This window comes from Crassostrea angulata, chromosome 6, assembly GCF_025612915.1.
Source record: "Crassostrea angulata isolate pt1a10 chromosome 6, ASM2561291v2, whole genome shotgun sequence".
Taxonomy (NCBI): domain Eukaryota; kingdom Metazoa; phylum Mollusca; class Bivalvia; order Ostreida; family Ostreidae; genus Magallana; species Magallana angulata.
Genome location: NC_069116.1, coordinates 11328463 through 11349168, shown reverse-complemented (window position 1 = coordinate 11349168; position 20706 = coordinate 11328463). Strand labels below are relative to the sequence as shown.

Here is a 20706-nt window from a genome sequence, read left to right as displayed (position 1 = left end):
ACCAAGTTCTTAATACCGGTATATGTATATTTATTTTATATATTTAATAAAGGACATTTTGGGGTCTTTGATTGCACAACACTTGAAAAGACATTAACAGATAAATATGCTAGTCAAGCTTAAAGAGTTTATATACTGCGGGTCAAATGTTAGAGCTGAATGCTACTAGGCTAGGACCAATTCTCACCCAGTACCCAGTAGCATTTATCGCAAGTGCAATGTTACGTTATTTTTCGCATAGAATGAAGGCGTAACAATGCAGATATAGAAATGGTACTTGGTAAGCATTGATATAAGGCCATTTAAGTTTTCGCAGTTAGAAAGACAGACAGACAAAATACACAAAATACACAATTGCAACCGTCACAAGGTAGTAATAGAATTGTGTTCAATCATTTTCTACAATCACATGTAATTTTAAACATATTTTAGTAACAATCTCTTCGTAGCTGAAGGTAAAGTTCCATTAGTTTGTCCCAGGATTACCCATATTACCGTAGTCAATCGGGGTACATGTACGTCTCAGAGAAAAGATTTTATAACGATAAATCTAGTTATATTTTAAATAAAGAAATCAAGCTACGGTAATATGGGTGTGTCTTTCATAAGCAAGCGAGTGAAAGGCTGGCTTCCTTGTAATTAGTTATTTACATGTAATTATGGAAGATGGCAAAACACATCAAAAAATACCTATTTACTCAAGAAGATATTATCCAGGATTACATGCCATTATAATTCGCACAGAGAACATCAATTAATTCCAATGAACACATTTAAAACATTGGCATCAATCTGAGTATAAACGATAAAAACACCAAGAACAGAAATAAACAAGCCGTTGTTAATCCCAGTATCAACGTTCTATGTGCACAAAAATATATATCTACACCCCTTCCAACCGAACGAAACCCCGAGATATCTCTTTCATCATTAAAAGGGGGAGGGGGTCTAAAATTAAATTAAGAAACTATACATCGCTGTTTACGTACAAACTTACCTAACACTGACGCGGATTTGTACTAACTAAAGTGTCGGATTTAAGATTAGGATGGTATTAACTTTGGTCAGGTGTTGAGTTCTCGCCACTGTATTTTCACCTGAAATACTCTTAAGGCATTGACACCTGTCAAAAAATCAGTTGAAACCAGTGCTAGGGTTGACCCGGTGGGTCCATATCCAGGTACATATAGTTCCAGGAAGGTCAGACCCTCTGGTCAGTACAGGTAAGAACTGTCCGTGTTTGGAGTTTCCCCTGATCATGGCGGCATACTCATTGATTAATCAACATGTCACGGCCTATTGGGACCGTTCATCAACTTCTTCTCTCAAAAAGGATATAATTTTCGTTTTAATTACATGTAACTTAAATGAAAACCGTTAATTGGCGCGATGACCGTGATTTACAAAGGCTGTTCAGCGAACGATGAAGGACCTAGTTGGTCAATTATCGTAATGCGATTGACAACCGAAGAATAGCACATCGCTAGAAAGTGAAACGTTTCGATTATAATCTTGAAAAATGGTTATTGAATTTTATAGTGAACAATGTAATACAATTTGCCCCTTTTCTGTTATGTAAAGATGGGGGTTTTATAATGTTAAACCAACAAAACAGAACCCCGTATTTAATCCAGAAAACACATTCATCACAACTTCCCCTTTCTGCCCACTTAATTTTTATTGTTTGAATCTATTCTCAATATCAATTATGTTTTCGTTGGCTTTTTCAAAATCAATATTCTTCCGATGCCGTAAAAATAAATCAGCATGACGCAAAAGGTCGAAAAAAAGTTCTATGACTTTGATATACCTCCTATAGTTCAAGACGCCACAGAGAGTTGTTGAACAGTCTTTTTGCTGCATAATTGTCCCTATAATCATCGACTCAAATAAGTTATAACTATGTTTTATTTTATAACATATAGTTTCCATTCATATCAAAAAACCTTATAAAGCACGTGACAAAATGAAACAAAATAGTATTTTCTTCAGAATGAACCACTATAAAATCGTTTGGTTCTTCTTATAAATTGATTGTGATACGCCCCAAATTGTTCTTTTTTTATCAAAATTGAACACCTATGCATTTTCTTATCACATTCTGACTTCCGATCAAATACGTCTTACGATTATTTGGCCGGATTTAAACCCACATACGAAAGAACTACGACGGTAGATTGACAGTAGGACCGTGACTACCCAGGGTGTCCCGGGTAGCAAAGTAATCGTGGAGTGGATCCCACTGCGAGTTGTCAGGGACCAATGTCTGCCAGAGACACCCAAGTCACGAAAATTGTCCTGGGTTAAGAGAAAGACCCATCGCATAGAGATTTGTCGACGAAACATACTCCGTGGGGTTCTTAGGAGGAGTGCTTTCAGCGGAATGTCCAGCAGTGAAAGATGAAAAGTTGATTAAAAGTTGTCATTGGTACCAGCAAAGTTTTCAATTGTTCATCGCGTCCTTCGACTCTAGCTTATTCCTATTCTAAAACCTACTAGGATTATTGTCAACAAGCGATTAAATAAACTTATTTTTTTAAGTCCTACTGATTCATAGCTGAAGTAAGCTGAACACATTTTAACATTGGATACATATGCTTACCAAAGCAAGAACAGTTGATCCAGGTTTTGAAGAGGGAATAAACGTGAAAATAGCCCGACGTCACAAACAAACAAAATGACAGCATAATGCAAAAGATAATAAGGAAACAACCCAAACCTTCGAAAAACGCATTCATCCAGACAAAGGTTTTCTTTTGATTAGTGGTGGCCCGCAAGCAATCCCAAGTAAACCATTCCAAATACACTTTTATGTACAATTATGTATTTTTTAAAAAAGGTCCGTAATATATTAAATATTTTTTAGCGTTTCATTCCATTATGACGTCAACTGGTTACCCATGAGGAAGTCACCATCCCCAGGTGTAAATTTCCATCCGTCAGTGTAATTCACGCGCAGTCTGCCGCTACAAAAACCGAGCGTCGGCCACTGTAAATTCGGACATGAGTGTAATAAATACTTTGATTCCTTGTTTGGAGCAACAGATGCCCATGTTTGCTTCTGGATCTGTAACGACATATTAAGTGAAAACCTACGATAAATTTGTTCACTTTTTATTACTATCCCATCCCTGAAGTCCCAGACCCCGCGGCTTGTTGGCACGTACATGATGTCGCACAGGAAATGGACGTGTTTAGTTGATTAGATGGGTACTTATTTGGTGAAGTGAAACCTCTGAGTATCTGGTGGTTTATTACAATCGTATATCAATTAAGGAATCGACTGAAGCGCAATGATGTATTCTCAAGCCAAAAATCTCCACTGAACGAACCATATCGCTTCCATCGTCAATTTCTCAATACCCCCCCCAACCCTGAATATATATTCTTATGCTACATCACATTATTTTATAAGAAGTGTATTATTTCATAAAAGTCATTTATATTTTGTACTTTATATGTATTACCTTGCACATTATGGAGAAGACTTACAAAGACATTGCCAGCTGCCTAATCCATCTATGTAAATATATATTTGCATATTAAAATATGGTTTAACCGTTACAATAAGCATTTCTTCCTCAATTGATATCTTAAGTTTTAATAAAATATGATTTTCTCTGTACTGAATAACAAAATGCTCTTATTAGTATGAAAACATGATATGGATATGTTAGGCATGTGGCTGATTCTATGGAATCAACTGAATTCATAGCAATACTTCTATACTACACTGTATGTACCAAGGTATATTGCTAGCACCATTCAAATCTATTTTCGCAATCATACTCCAACAGATTATTGTTCAAATCAAATGTATTGCAGCATTTATTAGGATCAGAAGCTAGCTTGAACACTAACGTTTTTCATTGCAAATGGTGAATTAAACGTACATTTAGGAAGGTGACATTGAATAAATAAACAGACTTCCGGATCAGTCGCTTTCAAAACACTGTCGAGTACGCAGCTCCCTCTAGAAATTTGGTTGCAAAGATGCCTTTGAATTTAAATTGGTACTTGACTGTTTCACCAAAGACCTGCAATGCACTCTTTTGTATTATGTACAATAAAAGCACGAACCAATACTTCGCTTTAGTTCCTTTTCACGTGCATCGAATTAATGAACATGTTCTACACTTTGTCGTATTTACCAAGAACCCTATTCTTTGGCGATTTTCTAAAAAAACCAAAACAACTAACCACATTTATATCACAGAAGAACAGTAGAAATCGATCCGAGGAAAAAATCTAAGATTTTTTCAGCGGTACGTCTCGCTTTTAACCCAATAAAATTGAAAATTAAAAAAAAAATCCTCACGGGGATTTATAATTGAAACATCTGGCAACTTTCATTCATTAGGAACTTTTCAGATCATCTTTTTATAATTTCCAACATCTTTATCCTGCATGATTCCTCTTAAACCTAACGAAATATCGGGGGCTTTTTAAGGCATCTTGAACTGTTTTCTTATTTCGAGTTACCTTTTAAACAAGAGGTACAAACATTTTTACAGGAAAAAGTGCCTAAAAAGCAGGGTTCATCCTAAATGGACCATAATTTAGTATTCTATCGTCAAAAACATCGTTTATTATATTTTTATTGTACACTATCATTGCTTGTTTATAAAATCGAGGGTTTTTTTCAATGGCGTTCTTCGATTTATGTTCTCGCGACAAAAGCCAGACTTTAAGTAAGAAAAAACCAATTAACGCAAGAACAAGCCCCGATTTCCCTGGTTTTAAGAACGGACATACGAAGTAAATTCTTAATAATGCCAGACTAATCTTATTGAGCAATCAGCTAGGTGTGCGATGTGTGTATGACATTTAGACGGTCGGGGGAAAAGTTAGTATCATATTTACTTTATACTGCATTAAACACAAACCAAATTGTCTGACATTTCGAACAGTACGACGTCTGCCTGTTTTGTGTTATTATGGTGACACTATACGAAAGATATAATATCGTTACGTACAAAATTACCAGAAATCAACAGAAATACAATATAGCTGCAAATGCTTGACACAAAGAGCTTGTATTATTTTATAAAGTCATGTCGAGTCTCTGACGATTTGGCTGTTGTTATCTATGTATTCAACCCCCCCCCTCCCCCGACACCCACCATACACGACAGATTATAACCAAAATTGTCCTTCAGTAAATGTAAAAGGGAAAAATTGCTTTGAGGTATTAAGAAGAAACCTTTGAATCATTTAAACATTAAGGAGGCTGGTCAACAAATTGCCCCTCACATCTACCTAAACTTTTTTTCAAATGGTTTATAAATAAACTATTATTTAGTAAAGAAAAATTCCATATGTTTTAACTTGAAGTTTGAATATTTTCCTACATCTTTAGATAGGGCTCTTCCTTTTAAGGAGATTTGTATAGTCTAATGATGGCCACGACCATCCAACCCTCTTAATAAATTACAACAGGCATAGCAGCACGGTGTGAACAGGGCGAGTGGTGGGGTCAATTACTTGGGAAAACACTGTTTGGTCAGTATAAATATGAAAATAATTTTTTTTCATGGAGTTTCTGTGCTTCTCGTGTGTATATCACGCAGTGTCGGGTCACCTTTGAACAATCTGTTAGAGAGGCACATTTGACAAATGTTTGTTCTGAAAAAAAAACGTAGGTGTGTAAACAATGAAAATAGTATTATGAGCTTTTCATCATCGAACTAAGGGAAGTAAAAAAATAAAAAAATAAAAAATCAAGTCACGTAATGCCAATAATTTTTAATTGAAAGTAAGCACGGTTATTTTGATAAAATAACGAACAGATGTATTTATTCGGACGAGGGGTTATTTACAAAATTACCCTGGATTCTTTAATTCGAGAGAAATTCAATAGTTAACAAACAATGGTTTGCATAGGTAAACGGTAGCATTGGACATTTTCAAGACACACCTTCGATTTCTGATAAATTACACGAAATTTCTTTAATTAGCCCTCTAGAAATACGATTTTGTCGCATTCTCTGGCAGTGCTGGTAAATATAATTTACGGATTTATTTGATTTATACAGTCATTCAATAGCGTTAGTGAAACTGAGAGAGAGAGAGAGAGAGAGAGAGAGAGAGAGAGAGAGAGAGAGAGAGAGAGAGAGAGACCACAGCCTTAAGGAACAGGATTGTAAATTATACTACGGTTCACATTGTAAATTATACTACGGTTCACATAACCAGGAAAACATCCTGATTTTACTGTTTAAAGAGTAAATATAGAAAAAAAAATCACTTTTTACTTTTGTTTTAATTTCTAGTACTGGAAAAGATCCTTCTCTTGTATTTCATGTTTAAACAAATGTAGATGGATGGATGGATGGATGGATGGATGGATGGATGGATGGATGGATGGATGGATGGATGGATGGATGGATGGATAGATAGATAGATAGATAGATGGATGGATGGATGGATGGATGGATAGATAGATAGATAGATAGATAGATAGATAGATAGATAGATAGATAGATAGATAGATAGATAGATAGATAGATAGATAGATAGATAGATAGATAGATAGATAGATCATTTACAAATCAGGGCCCTTTCAAGCATCACACTAATAATAAGCATGATCGATACGATAACATACAAGCACATACATAATTAGTTGTATATACATGTATGCATGTATATACAATAAACAGTTAATATGTTTTTTTTTCTATAATGAAAAATAAGTAATTATAAAACTGTATAAATAAAAATAGGACAGCAATATGTACCTAAAATAACCTAATATGGCCATTTGATCTTAATGATACGTTAGTTTGTCTTGAGTCCCACTATTTTTATTGACCAGTTTATTTCAAAGTAATTGTAAAATAACGACAATTATGGAAACACATTCTTATGGTCAGTTATTTTGAGGCAAACAACTAGCAGTAGCTAGAGATTCGAAGAAGTTTTACCTCAAAAGATGAAACATTTATATGTGTTAATAATAATAATTAAATCTGCCGATTCCCATAGATTTGATAGGTAAACACATTTTGTTTGACTATAACAAATGAAGTGCTCAGTAATTGGTCTCACATTCGTTATTTTTAGGCTAAGGTTCGCCATCCTGATCCCTATTTCTGAACTTTATATTACAATTTGTTTAACGGGCTTATTAATTTGAAAAAAAAACCTCGTTTGAGATATTCATAAAAGCAAAAAGATGTCTTCAATGACTTATTAGGTCAAAGTGATTTTTGTCGTCAATTAACTCTTCGATTAGATATACGTACAAATAATAGATACTTAGAAATAAAAACTCATTATGTTCATAAAAAAATATAAATTGAATTTAAGATGGTCTGGGCACCTCCATATTGTGACGTACTTCCTATCCACATAAACAATAAAATCAGGTACATGCAACATTTTTGGGGTCAAATATTTAAAATTTGAAAATTTTAAACCGGTTAAGATATTCTGATTGTAATTTACTTGTATCTACATTATTATTGACAGGTGCCCCTTACCACCTTAAGGTGGAATAACACACCTGGAAAAAGTCACTCAAATTAACAGAAATTTTTTTGATAATGAAAGATACAATGATAAATAAACTGTACAGTTGTCAAATAAGCGAAAAATTTGAAGTTTGGGGATAAAAAATAAATATCTAAAATAATTATTTTAGTAAGTTACAACAAACGCCGCTGCGGGATTCGAACTCCGGATGTACGGATCACAAGACCGACACTTTATGCACTCGGCTATGGAGTAAGTTACAGTTTTTGTCAGTAAAATCCTTTTAATAAAACGAAATGTCGTTTCGATCAGCGGTTAGCCATTTTGTGATGATGTGTTATTCCACCTTAAGCAATATCGGGTTGTACTCTACTAACGTCTGTATGACACCCAACTTACAAATTTTAATAAAATTATATTTGTTGTAAAAAAAACATCATGAAATCTTCAGTCATGTTTAAAAGATATGAATACCGGTTATACATGTATACATTAGAATTTTTAAATTAATACATGGCAATGCGAACATCTTTTTTTCTCTTCAAAAATGGAATTCATAATAGAAAGTGCATGGATAAAAGGTCATTGGTTGCAAAATAGAAAGAAGAAAAAACGAAAGATCGACAAAAGTTAAATTTGCCAAATTAAACTCTCTTCAAAAGGGCAAATTGTAAATTTACTCACCTTTATCCTGAAGTTAGGTAATTTCCTTGCCGAAGAAAAGAGTAATTAAGATACTTTTACCCCAATAGCTGGCCCTTGTAAACTCAAAACAAAATTTTAAGAAATTTTATCACACCACGAGTACTAAGAAATGGGATGCAAAGTGAAAAATGCATCAATAATTAATACAGGTTTGTCAAATTCGTCTCCACCAATCAATGAGATAGACGGAGAAGTGTGCTCCGACGTTCACTTATTGAATTTCAGACAAAGTCTCCACGTCTAATTATGGTTTGTAACTTCAATCACACTTGATTAGAACATTTGTCAAACGGAAAGAAAGAAACCATTAAGCATGTTAATCCAAGCCCATCCATAAACGGACTGTGGAGACCGAACGTACGGAACATGTCCTCTCTCGAACCGAGAACAGCATACAGCATCTCTCTCTCTCTCTCTCTCTCTCTCTCTCTCTCTCTCTCTCTCTCTCTCTCTCTCTCTCTCTCTCTCTCTCTAAACAATTGCACCATGCATGCATTTTAATCACATTTGCATTTTAAAGCAACCGTTGAACAACTCGCCTTTCAGAAGTTTGTTAACTTTTAAAAAAAATATGTAACTATTGCTATTATAATAATTCGCATGGGAATAGATAGATGGACTTAGAGTTAAAACTTGTCTCCGCCTTTTACTGATTGAAGACATTTTTCAATTGGCCATTCTGCTTATATTCATATTGAAATGTTTATTAGCATTAAACAAGTTTGAACATTTTTGAAATTGTTACATTTTAAAACTTGTGTTAAAATATTGGAAGGAACAAATCTAGTTAATGTAGCCTATGAATAGATGAACGATGCACTAATTAACTTATATATAAGTTGTGATTGAGTTTGATCACCCTAGATTAATATTATGTTTGTTTCAATTCAATTGAGGGTTTATTGCAACTTATCAATGTTTAGAATGATATTGTAATTAATGGTACATGTAGTTATAAATTTGTCTGAGACATATTAACATTATAGTGTGTTTTCGATTTCAGAGAAACTTGGTAAGAAGACTAACAGAGGGGATGTATTCTGTTAATGGAGTTCCAGTAATTTGTCATTGAAAACCTACGTGCCCTAACCTCCAAACAAGAGACGCCATTGAAGGGTATGACTGGTCAAACGGTATCTTATTGTGCTACGTTATCTTCCTTCAAAATTATTACAAAACGATCAGGTGTTACAAGTTGTTCGATTTGCGGTGTCATAAACCGGAAATTTCCCTCACCTGTATTTTATGAATACTGAGTATGTATACATCTTTTCAACAAAAATATCTAAGAAATAATCCATTTTGTTACCTTTGATCAAATTTTAGCACAAATAAGATAAGATAAATAATTTACGCCAGGATAAAAATATCTATAGAAAACACATATAAACGAAAACTAGTCTTTTAGTAAAATCTATCTTTAAGAATAAACATTACATAAATATGAAGGTTGGCTACACAGAACTGATGTAACTTGATGTGTAAATTATTTGAATAAACACCCTCCCCCTCTTTTTGACTATTTAAAACAGATCTTACAGAACTTGATCGATGAAGGTCAACAAAACTGACGCGGGCTGTCTGTATTTTATAATGATTCTTCTGGACTCTTGTATTCAAGGTAAGTCTTTGAACGGGTCGAGGTTAACCAAGTTGTAATCTTTCCAATATCTGTTCTCACACTGTCGAGATCACTTCAGCCTTGCCGTTTTAGATTATACTTAGACGTAAATCATAATTTATTGTACTCTTAAAAACAAAACAGGTTGGAGATTGTTTGTTTTCATTTTGAAATGCGTTATGTTACATGAAAATTATAATAAAACCAACAATGTCACCTTATTTATGGGCCACCAGCGAGCTCTTGAATAATACAGCTCTTTACCGAATACTGCTGTGTTTGTATTCATGCGTAATTAACAGAAATATGAACAGGATGGACAAGTATTGTATGATCAAGCTGTGCACAGAATGAAATCGGAGTACTTGTATTTTACGAGACTTCTTAATTTTATACAGTGAAATAAGCTTGCACCAAATCCTATCTTACATGTAAGTTACCAAAATCGATGTGTGCGATTTTGTCGACATATAATATGACCCTGACCCTCAACATGATGGAGAATGGTTTTCATAAGAGTATATGTGGGGTTGATTGAATAATCAGGTGTTAACAAGGCGTTAACTGTTCCGGGTAAGAGACCTGCAAGATCACCACACTCGGAAATGGCGTTTTGATGCTCACGGGGATATGCTCCAAGCACAAGGAAATCAAATAACAGACTTCGCAAGGAAATGGCGTGCTCTCTTTTTTTGTCTAGAATAAGACGACCATTTCTACAATCCTATAACCCCCCTCCCCCAAAACCATTATTGTTAAATTATACAGATCATTTCACTATATCCATAAGTCCCTGTTATTAGTTACACTCTAAAAATTCGATTTTGTTTAGAGACAATCAAACTTTTCCTTAAAAACAAATCAAACTAATTAGGCCTGTGTGAGATGAAAAGTAAAAATCGTTCAATCCTTTAATGTATGCTTTAATTCGGGTGCTGTTAAACGGGTGGAGGGGGATGAATTTAATTACTAGAATTTCTTGTCCATCTTTGTCCCGTTAACGAAATTGTCTCCTTACGGGGTTGATTTTGAAATTATACAGAGATGATATAAAAGTGAGAAAATAATAAACAATTTATGACATATGAATATAATTATATTATCTTTACTTTTTATCTCCCAAAAAATCTCCACATTTGTTTTGAAATGATGAGGGCATCATTGCTGACTGGTCTGTGCGATTTTTCTGCCATCAAATACTAATTTGATTGACATCAATCAAACATATCATTGAATTGTAATAGAGTGTGGAAGTTCTGTAAACAATCTTACCTTTTTGGCCATGCTAAGGGGCTGATCCACGGATGCTGTGTGGAAGCACTTTGCCAACAGTTTGTCAACAGAAACGTGACGTCACAATCCTTTCTTAAACGGTAGCCAATGTACATACAAGTATGGAATCAGGCCAGCGTTACACAAGCATGGGAATCTGGAATTTATGAACAATATTACAGAAACACATCCTCCGCTATTACCTCATTGGTACAAATCATCAGTGAACGAGTCGAAGGGGGTGTCAAGGGGACTTTTAGTCCACCCAAAACCGGAAACATGTTTGATAGAATCGTCAAACATATTATGATCGTGCATCATAACCTTATCTGCGCTGTCAGATCATTTGTTCTTTGAGTTTCGCATTAGTCGGTTGACATTACAGATCTGATATTGCGGAAAAACTCTGAGGGCCCCTCATTTCTATCCACCCTCTCCCTAAAGCTTAAGGAGTCTAACCTCAGAGTAATCACCACCAAAATGTTGTTTATTCAGGACTACTTCAAAAGTTGATAAGGGAATCATGCCCGTGTTTAGGCCATGCTTAGTTTGCATAGTATTAAAATTACAATCAGTTCAAAACTTCACACACTTACATTAAACTGTGAACCAATTTATCGATAAATTGATTTATTGACAGCCGCTGATTCCTCTGTTTGGAATGTTCAGTTAATGCGTACTGACTTTTCCATTTTTGCCATTTTGTCTTTGTTTATTGTTTGCGTTGAATAATTAAGTTGACGAATACACCTTTAAACCTGTGCTCAAATATATGCTGTATGATAAATGGTTTCACAAATAATCGGTTTAAATAAAAAGGCAAATCCACACCCCTTTGATTTCCCATTAATCTATTTTTGGAATGCGGGGTGCGCTGATATTGAAATAATTAAAATAACTGTAGGTTTTCAAGTCACAGAATGGTATATTTTATTTGATGTTTGGTAATGTGGTTTTTATTTTTACTTTCTTTTGAAGTTACAAAGTATTTTGATTTATATTACATTTAGAATGTAAGCTGCATACATGCATTTTATCATGCAGTACGTTTTACCATCTATATATAGAGTCGTAGTGGATTGAAACCGACACGCACTTTGTTGACATTATTGTTGCTGTAATGTTACTCATGTCAGACAAATTTTCAAACTATCCTTCGATTCGTTTATCAGACCATATTTTGAACAGTGTGTAATGTGGTGTAGACGAGGATACTCTGAAGTGCTTGACAATGAGGGGATTTTATTAGTTTTTCCTTTTAAAAGAATCGCTGGGATCGTATACTGACCAGTAAGGAACACTAGTTTTTATTGGTCGTAACAATAAATAAAATGTTGACTTCTCGCAAATCTAGTCCTCTCCAATCAATGATAAAGGCATCGTTACCGTATTGGAAAGTCATTGCTCACAGTGACAACGTCACATCTTAATCGAACCTAGGTAGAACAAGTGCCCGGCAAGTTCCCGACGACCCAACAGGAGTCGGCCGATGTCTTTTTGTTTCCTTTGTTATCTGTAAGATATTATATGGGGCCGAATTTAACATAGTTCTGTAATCTTGGTATCAATCATTTGGCTTCCCTCTCGTCAGATCCTGAGATCTGGAGCTCTTTGACAACGATTCCTTGGGCCCATTTATTCCACTTTATTTCGGGTGTGATCAAAGCGGCAAATCAAACAGAGCCCCCGCCATATGTTTAGGAACTGCTTCTTTGTTTGATTTAATTTATTGTAACCATGTTATGGGCATCTAAAGCCGCAATCAGATAGGCAAACTTACTGGGGTTGTACTATCTTATGATATAATTATATCATTATTGACTTGTAAAAGATCGGGCTAACTCCCATCCACGGTAAATAGTGAACAAGGTTTATTGCTACCTGCTAGGGCTAGTTAGCAGTTTATTGGTCTGTGTAAGCTACAGTAACTGTCAGAGACCACATGTCATGCAGCAGGTAAAAGCTCCCCTTAATCCAGACTTATATGAAGTTCATACCAGTCAGGCAAATACTATTTCTTTATAGTTCGTTCTGAACACTGGTCTAGAGCTCAAATTGCATGCTGCATTGTCTGATCAGTCACATAGAGTTGTCCCCAACACTGATGGAACATGTTCTTTGTCTTTTGACCGATTAGATACAAAGTAATTATTTATAAAATCACTGTTTAATAGCTTGATTATAAACGTGTACTTCTTGATTTTTTAATTAGAATTAAAACTAATTATTCCAATCATTTGTAAACTTAAGTACTAGTACATGCACATGTATAGTTTTGAAACGAATTTGTGTGAATATAGCATGAAAACATTACACATAGGTTTTCTATCGAATATTTGGTTTTTCAAAAGAATTTAGTTGCATACAGCCCAGAATAATGTACCAAATTTAGACTAGATATAAGAAACAGCATGTCAAAGTGTGACTTCGCATCTTTCTGATTCGCTAATGTTATCCGGTAAACTTGAAGACTTTCTCCTCGAGAAATTCTTTTCCAACAAGTGTATATATATACCGGCCCTATATATAGTTCTTCCTGATCAGATTATTTGGTGTACTCAGACGTCAGTCGGTGGCAGACAAACGGTGAAGCAGAGTAACATTGTTAGGGGCCCCGACAGACACATTACTTGTCACCGTGCTCGACACCTACCGATATATTTCTAGCGATCAGAGATTACGCTCACATTACACCAGTACGCAGACAATACGAAATTTAGTTCTTTAAAATAATTCCTCGAGACCCCGTGACTTTTACCTTATGATGACAGTACGTCACAACATGGCGATTTTTACCCAGTGTGAAACTGTTTATATCACTATTCTTTGGTGTCTAACACTGTGTTCGGTATTGATTCGGTGTGTCGATTTGCAGGTCCCGAGTTCGAATACCGCTGGGGCTTTCGTTTTTATCAATATCAATAAATTTATTAATAGTTTTTTTTCCAGAAAATTTATCATTTTTTCTTTGTCATTTTCAAGTGGTACGCATGCTAAAAAAATTTTAAAATCTTAGAGAGAGAGAGAGAGATGGGAGAAAGAAAGAGAGAGAGATTGCTACATTGAAACTGAAGTTTTTTTTTATTAACAATACTTTATCCGAATAAAGACTTCTGTTTTCACATATTTCTCGGTCTCATTCGAACCAGTGACCGAAAATATATTCAAATCTGCCATTCAAACACATTTCTTTACTATTGTAACAATTTTCATAATCTGACTTAACTCGATATGACTTAAAGAGGTTGGCTCCTGAAATAATAGTAATGTCAATCATCCGAAAACCACTTAGATATAAAGATAGGGACCTAAAATGTTCATTTATTTTATTTGTGACCTATGTCACAAGTTGAACACATGTAGTGACTATAAAAGTAAAATTTAAGCCAAAGTTAAAAAATTCTTGCTTTACTGGTGGCTTCAAAGGCCAGTACATAATGAACACAACAACAGATGTTAAAAAATTTTGAATCAAATAATAACACAAATAAAAAAATTAACAGTAATGTCATCTTTCCAAAACTTTGCATACAAATAGAAATACATTTAATGTCTCATTTAAAAGTAAAACAAGGATGGGTCACATCTAAAAAATTTGAGATATAGCATGAAATAAGCTAATTTTAGGCCAAAATTGGAGTTAATTTTTTCTTAACTTCTATTAAATATAAGCTAATTATGCCAAAATATATCGATAGAAATATCAAAATATTGTTTAAATATATTTTCAGAATAACATGAATTTATCGTAATACACAAACTATCAAGAAGTTTTGTCTGCGCTGAGAATTAGGAAGCTACAGTAACTAGTGAGGTATGAAAATTGTTCATTTCTGTCTTGAAAACCTTCCGCCACAAAATACAGTCCCTTAATTAACTCTGTAAAAATGTAATTTTTTGAAAACAATTTTATTCAGTATAGTTTATTTTGGATTGTCAAAAATAAATATACTACTATAATTAATATGTGATGCAGAATTTGCAGACTAGAGGTGACCCTAAATGGCTACCCAAAACCTAAGGAGCGAATCTCTTTAAGTCATGCTGTGGAAGAGAATAGATCGAAAGAAAGGTAACTCTCCATTATAAGGTTCTCGTCAACCTTTCACACGACCCCATTTGGGTCCTAATGTTACCCTTGCGCTAATTTATCGCTCTTTATCGACTTTATTCTGGAAAACTTCATAAGAGAAAGAATATATAATATTTAAAATTCATTAATCATTGTCGTTCCTTGGAAAGTAAATAACAAGCGTTTGTTTGTGTTGTTTGAGTGTTGTTTGTGTGTTTTTGTTGTCTGTGTGCTTGTGTTGTGTGTTGTGTTGTGTAACCATTAACTGTGTATAATTCAATAGCCGATAGCACCGAGAAAGGATCCACATTTTAAGTAATCGCATTCATTAATGTCGCCGATTACGTCAGTTTGCGTGAATGCACCGTTCACGCACGGATACAAAACAACAAGGAACAAAAACAATACGACATACTTTATAATGTTGGAAGTGGAATGAAAACCATCCCAAATCTCGCGTTTTCTATTGATTTTATAATTTTCTCGACATTATCCATACATAGATTTAAGTTTTTTTAAAAAGCTTCGAAATTTAAAAATTTTTGGATGTCAATTTTAATTTCAATGTCAATTTTCACACACGCTTAACTGATATTTGTAAACAAAAACCCTTCCAGCACAATGAACTGACAATATTTATCTTGTTACAGGGTATTACAGATTACTGCAAAGATTCTGAACGGTTTTTTAAGATCTTAAATTTTATTTCTTCTTACTTAATGTTTTATGAACCCGCAAAAGTTTACTTATGGAAATACAAAATTATACTCTAAATATTTTTTCATGACAAATTGTATACGACTTAAATGTTAAAAATGTCCCTACCTTGTCTTGTGTAAAAATTACATCCACACAATTGAAAAATCAGTCTTGACCCTACCTATAATTACCGTACTCTGAATCTCAATGCGAAATGACAGGAGACAAGTATATCATTTTCAGATTCCTGAGAAAAACCCACATTATCGGATCAGGCAATCTATAGGAGTTACCTTAGTGCTGCTACTGTCGGCTTACTCGTCTTGGGTAAAGTGAGCCATTAGCGGTAAAGTTTTATCGTAAACTTGGTCTTTTCCTGAAATAATCATACGTTTAGATCCCTCTTCGGAATACAAATTAATCGACAACTTTAAGAGTCACCCGTTAACCTTTAGTCTTTATTTCTCTATCAAACTTCGCCTCTCGTTATATCCTTAATTCCTCAACAGATTTCATATTTCGTTAAGCTAAGTCTGCAATTAGAAATCTTTCAGATTTAATATTTCTAAAACATGTCTTAAACAAATTGGGTTGGCGTAAGAGAAGCGTGAGCCTAATGAAGGTTTTCTAAACTTAATCAGGAAACTATAATAAGGGCTTATTACGAAAGATATTTTTTAATTTCTTGAAAAGTCAACTTAGATATGCGCATGTAGGACCCAAACAAAATCAAGCTTTTGTATCAATAGAGGTCAAATCAAGGTAGGCGTTAGTACAACCCACTGGTTTGCATAAACTGATAGTATTTTTATTTCTGCTTGTTCATCTATCTGTGTAGCTGTGATCTACCCATCTATATAGCTTTAGTCTATCTGTATATTTAAAGTATGTCTATTTATATAGCTGTAGTCTTCTTAGTATCTATATCTATATAGTCTATCTACATTGTACATAGCTGTAGTCTATCTGTATATCTATAGTCTGTCTATGTATATAGCTGTAGTCTATCTGTATATCTATAGTCTGTCTATCTACATAGCTGTAGTCTATCTGTATATCCATAGTCTGTCTATCTACATAGCTGTAGTCTATCTGTATATCTATAATCTGTTTTCTGGAATAGCTATAGTATGTCTATCGGTATAGTTTGTAATTTGTCTTTGTGTATTTTCTGTCTATTAGTATAACTGATGTCAATCTGTCAGTTCAGTTGCTGTCAATCTATTAACAAAAATGTCTTATTAATAATAAGACATTTTTGTTGTCTGTCTCTCAGTATAGTTGGTGCATGTCTTTTCATCATTAACGCTGCAGCAGGTTGTCTTTTTATAAAAATAATAGTTTGCCAATTCAGCTCTCTTGCATTTCACTTTAGTTGTAATTTGTCTATAATCTAGCTTTTTGTTTTTGTTTATCTGTATCTTTTATAGTCTCGTATTGGACAGCTATTAGTATTGTTGTAGTACGTCCATCAATAATAGCTGATATCTATGAATGAGTTTGTCTAGTAGTATGTAGTAATTCAAATTATCAATTAAAGTTTTTTAGAATCTCTTATAGAGTACTAGAAGCGAACAAACTTTATATTTTAATGTCACATAGTATTCAATTTACCTTCAATACATCAAATATGCTCACGGCTTTTTATGTGAAAAACATAAATCAGTTATTGTTTCCTTTACACCAGTAAATAATCTATGTTCTCTTTCCGATTGTTTGGCGATTACTGTAAACATCAAAATGTAAGAGGTTTTCTTAAATAGTAATTAAGGAACTCCACGGTTTTTCGACAGAAAAAAAGATGGCGGATATTTCGAGGTTATCAAGTTCTTGTTTCACTTCCTTGCTATATATTTTTTTCACGTACTTTATGTAATATTAGAAAAAGATGTAAATATTGCAAAACATTATTGGTAGATACGTCAGGAGTCATTGGCAAACAGAATTTTCTTATTCTGCTGTGAAGCAATTTAATCGGCGGGATAATATCGTTTCCAATTGCAAGCTGTCATCGCGGTAGCAAGACATACCATTCTTGGACAGCGTGAAATTCTGCATTATACAATAACATCATTATACATCTACGAAATTGCCAAAAAAAAAAAAAGATTTATGTATTTATTTGAAGTACTGGTTTCATAACGTTAAACTTTAGAGCAATGCACATTTTCCTACCATTTCTTGATTTTAATTCTGTTAATTGCACCAAGAACCAACATACATTTATTCTATAAATCTTCTAACTGTTAACACTCGAGTACATGCATTAACACGGTAACAATTAAATTTGCATCCTTAGTGTTGTTGAGCAACAGTAAGACGAGTGATGGGATTTATTCATCCACATGTTCTATGAGCTATTAACCATCATCCCACGAAAACCATTGATTTATAATGAATAGTAGTCCGTTAGACAGAAATGCATATATGCCCCTATTCATCCTCTGGAACATGTCACCGATATCTTATGTTTCGATCATCTTTCATCAGGTCGCTCGATTGAGACATTTTTGTTTAAAGAACTCAATTTGACATTAATTTTTGAGTCTCAGGAGAGCCTCCGATTTAGATTAACGATGATCTATCCCATTCCCTTGATTCAGCCCTCCATTTATCCTTAAGATTGAGCCATAAAACACGAGGGGGAAGAATCAGAGATGAATGGCTCAGCCATCGACCAGCTAACTGAAACATGGAGAGGAAACCGACAAAACAGGGGCTCCTCACCTTTAGGATTAGATTCCGATAGAAAATTCCATCTAAGTCGGGAAATACGAAGGATAAACAAGGATACATTCTTTACAAATCTACAATGTAGCTTTGTTGTGGTCAATTTTGAACAGCTATCAAACCTGAATAATTTTATGAGCATTGAGTTCTTGTTGCTAAGAAATAAGTCGCAGAGAGTTTCTGATCAAATGAGAATCACCTTATTCGCGGATAGGAACCGTGGGACCTTGATATGACTGTATTTATCTCTTCAGTGTTGTTAAAGGCCCATTAATTGCACCCAACTTGTGTCTCTTAGAGGTACTTATAAATTAGCGTATCAATGGAATGCAGCCCTCAATTCAAAGCGTTCGATGGAGAGGGGGCGGCGGGTCAGAAACAATACACTTACCTGTACAGGTAGACAATAGCGCATACCTGCCCTCAATTCCACCTCCGCCCCTCTCTACCATGCTGACCTCCAAAGAAACCCCGTAAGAAAAACATTTGAAGTCTCGACCTCTGACCCTCTCTTAATGAAAATTGTAAATTTAGTTTTAAGTGTGGAACGCCTCGAGTCAATAGATACACAATGGCTCTCCGGTGTACAGCATACAGACAGATATCAGCTTGAACTGGCACAGGAAAACGCAAATCAGTGTAGACATGAGAGGCTTCTTGTTTACTTGTGGTTTGCCTGGTCAAGAGATTTCAATTTTGTAATAAATTCTTCAATATGTGTTTACAATTAGTCGTAAACCCCTTATTTGTCTTAATAATTCATCATTCTCTCTGAGCCTCAATGTAAAAGGCTGGACCTGAATCCAACAACTGTTACACAAGCTGAAGGATCAAACTAAGTCATTTAGAATGAAAATGGTGTTTTACAACTAGAGTTAATTATGAATGAATAAAATCATTTCTGAATACAGTAGGCTCAGCAATTAATTGATAAAATAGTTGAATACCGTTTTTCTTATAGATACTAGTATATTGCATGTACATATATCAGTTGCCATAACTTGGGAAACTTCAGGGTGTTAATTTATCAGGGCACAATCAAACTTGTACAATTTAACCGTAGGACAGTGTGTTTCATTCGTTTGATAAATGTTCAAATTGTTCCTAGAGGTGAAAGCATTCAATAGGAGGGTTAAGAAATGTTACTCATCTTCCCTTTTTTTGTTTGGTGTATCTTCAAGTGTAGGTTACTGTTTTCACGGCCTATAAAGTACACTGTTTTTGATATTCATCTTATTCATTGGGATTATATTGATGTCTGATTTAATGATAATCCTAATATATTCATTAATATGTAAAGGCACTGTGAATGCTGTGTTTAAAAACTTACCTTGAAGATTGTGCTTATTAAGATACTTTAATGAACTCTTCCTATTCTAAGACTAGGGCTCGTCTTTGAATTATCGATAAAATAATCTTGTCTCTCAGATCATTATTTTGATTACGCGGGTGTACAGTTTGTCTTCAATAACTTGATTTTATTAAAGCTACATGTTTAGACTATCGATGATTATCACAATGTATCTACTATCTACATGTCTTTTGATGATTAAATTTTGTTTATAAAACGTCGTAAAAATACAGAGCGCTGATGAGAAAAAGGACTTCATGATCTGTAATGACTTTAACCTTTCTTTCATTTGTTTTTAGTTTTCTGTACAGTACCATCCTGCCACCGCATATACAACAAACACTTGACTAACAGTCCGTGAAATGACGAGGGATGTTTCCGTGATAGCTGATAAGAAAACGGAATCGTCTAACTTTCTACACAGATTAATCTACTCGTGCATTGGATTAAAACATTAAATCTGTTTAATGACTCGGTGTCACGAAAAGTTAATAACATTATTGGTTACTCTTGGAGGACTTACGACCCATGGGTCATGATCGAAAAAAAGTGCCAATCGTTGTTGACGTTATAGCATACATAAATCCTAAATTTATCAAAGCAGCTATGTAATGTAATATAAATGCATAATAAAATGAATAGACCGTTAAAGACTCTTTGTTGTTTTGGTCGAACGTGCGTGAAAAGGAGGAATATTTGTCCTATCCATACTGACTGAAATGCAAATACAATTACGCCAAACTGACACCTTTTTTGGTAATTTATCAAATAAGTCAACAG

At 34.3% G+C, this 20706-nt stretch overlaps 1 protein-coding gene and 1 long non-coding RNA gene across 5 annotated transcripts in view; one reads left to right on the top strand and one right to left on the bottom strand.

Annotated features, from left to right (window-relative positions):
• Positions 1-20706, bottom strand: part of LOC128187314 (nitric oxide synthase, salivary gland-like) — a 46813-nt gene that overhangs the window by 25886 nt on the left and 221 nt on the right. For 2 of the 4 annotated variants that reach the window (XM_052857715.1, XM_052857712.1), the window contains exon 2: positions 11075-11231. The gene's annotated coding sequence lies outside the window, so the exon portion shown is untranslated. Of the gene's footprint in view, positions 1-8160; positions 8297-11074; positions 11232-11398; positions 11417-20706 lie in introns of those variants that run through there. The other 2 variants (XM_052857713.1, XM_052857714.1) reach the window with 2 other exon arrangements.
• Positions 1105-20566, top strand: LOC128187319 (uncharacterized). Its single transcript, XR_008244066.1, has 4 exons — positions 1105-1223; positions 9185-9297; positions 9714-9802; positions 20226-20566. It is a non-coding gene; the product is annotated as an uncharacterized LOC128187319 (long non-coding RNA).